This window comes from Acyrthosiphon pisum, unplaced genomic scaffold (genome assembly GCF_005508785.2).
Source record: "Acyrthosiphon pisum isolate AL4f unplaced genomic scaffold, pea_aphid_22Mar2018_4r6ur Scaffold_104;HRSCAF=477, whole genome shotgun sequence".
Classification (NCBI taxonomy): Eukaryota; Metazoa; Arthropoda; class Insecta; order Hemiptera; family Aphididae; genus Acyrthosiphon; species Acyrthosiphon pisum.
In genome coordinates, this window is record NW_021758780.1 from 44,506 (window position 1) to 46,747 (window position 2,242).

Here is a 2,242-nt window from a genome sequence, read left to right on the forward strand (position 1 = left end):
CTGAGTCATACCGCTGATAACATTTCTGAATTTATGAAAGATACTGTGGCTGAGTGGCGATTGTCTGATAGAATATCTGCAGTAGTGACTGATAATGCATCAAATATGAAGTCTGCTATTGATAAATGCAATTGGAGGAGATTATCGTGTTTTGCACATACAATTAATTTAATCGTACATAATGGTATTGAGGTGATTGAGTCCATTGTAGATAAAGTAAAGGATATTGTATCATTTTTTAAAAGGAGTTCACATGGCTTGGCAAAGTTGCAGGAAATGCAAAAGCAAACTGATTCTCCAATTTTAAAACTTAAGCAAGATTGCCCTACTCGTTGGAACTCCACTTATGATATGCTTGATAGATTCTTAACAATTAAAGAGCCAATTATTGCCACTTTAGCTATTTTAAATTATAGTCAGATTAATCCTCTCACTCCTAATGATTGGATTATTCTTGAAAAGTCAAAAGATCTATTAAAAATATTTTATGATATCACAACTGAAATAAGTGCTGAAAAATACATAACGAGTTCGAAAGAATTAATTTTTGTAAATGCTTTACAAAAGTATACAAAAAGATTTATTAATGATGTGACCTTACCCCAAGAAGTTTTAAACATGGCAGCAATTTTAAACAAACAATTGTTTATTCGGTTTGGAAGGTTAGAAGATGATGTCCTAGTAGCTCAATCTACACTATTAGATCCCAGGTTTAAAAAACATGGATTCATTGATGCTCGAAAATGCATCAGTGCCCTGTGAAAGGCTATTTTCAAAAGCCGGACAAGTGGTCACTGACCGCAGAAGTAGACTGGAATCTAAAAAGATATCACAAATTTTATTTTTAAATCATAATATATTGTAAATAATTGTACAATAATTTTTTTCACTGACCTCAGACGTTGACTTGATTCTAAAAAGATATGATGACTATATATTATAATGTGACTATTTGTTGTTAACCTAACTAATTATTAATTACTATTTACCACGGATATAGATACTATGGTTGCACGACGGCCCATATTGGATCACAGTGCTGAGCGGCGCCGAATGTTCTTATCAATTCTGACAAAAAGTCGCGTTTTACTAGCGCCCTCTACAACTACTACTAAGTTACGGTAACCAAACCGGGTTACCTAGCCACGGTGGAGCGCTAGTATGTCGCGACTTTTTTTTGTATGGATACTATGTATGTATTTATGTAACTTGATAAGAACATTTGGCGCCGTCATATTATTGTTCGTTGTGCAACCATAGTATCTATATCCGTGCTATTTACTATGAATTTTAATATAAGAAAATAAGAAATTAGCTATAATCACGATGTAGAGAAGATAAGGTGACACCACTTGTACCATAGAACAATATAGAAGCGACACTCGATCAGCTGATCTGAAGTCTGAACCTACGAAAATTATATTGTAAATACATTGTTTTAAATGTAAAATATGAAAAATTATGTACATTTTTGTCGTTTTTGATACTATTACTTCAAAATTAAAAATATTTACCACATAATAATTATTTTTAAGTAATTATTCTATTCAATTCTCAACCCGAATCGTTCAAATGAACCGTTTTGTCACCCGAGTCCGGGTGACCGACTCGCCACAGTGAAACCACAATAACAACGAAAAAAAATGAACGATGAACGAGTGAACGACCTTTTTTTTTTTCCATACCCGGGTCGACTCGTTCAAAACGATCCGTTCGTTCGCGAACGACACATCTCTAGACTTCAGTTCCACTATCAATACCGGATGGCAGCCCGTGTCGAGCAACACATCAACCTCGCACCCGTTTATCCGTCCAACGCGGTGGTACGGATGCGTGACGACCTCCCGACACACCACGGCAACGCTAGCTTGGTCTCGCGCGGGACAATTCGGGCGTATATGCCCTTCGGCTCCGCAACCGTAACACGTGTTCTTACGCTTACCGGGGAAATCCCTTGACAGATGTCCCGTTTTCCTGCATATCCAGCAGCAGTTTGAGGTATCCTTGACCGGAACACCTTCCATCGTTTTCTCTTCGACTGGCTTGGTTCGTGTCCACGCGCGCGTACTAGGCTGCTTCGACGCGTTATAGTCAACTTTCTTCGTGACCTGTTTCGCGTCTTTGGATTTATGTTCAGGAGAATGAATAGCAGCCATCCTGACCACTCAAGTAAATCTCCAAGCAGATCTTCTGTCCGATGCGTTCGTCCTAACTCGTACAACGCCATCTCGCGTGAGTACAA

At 38.0% G+C, this 2,242-nt stretch overlaps 1 long non-coding RNA gene across 1 annotated transcript; it reads right to left on the reverse strand.

Moving 5' to 3' along the window:
* Window positions 1-6: 6 nt before the first annotated feature.
* Window positions 7-989, reverse strand: LOC115034542. The gene is made up of 3 exons (XR_003839902.1): window positions 895-989; window positions 602-818; window positions 7-511 (listed from the first exon to the last, which is right to left on the reverse strand). It is a non-coding gene; the product is annotated as an uncharacterized LOC115034542 (long non-coding RNA).
* Between the last annotated feature and the right edge of the window lie 1,253 nt (window positions 990-2,242).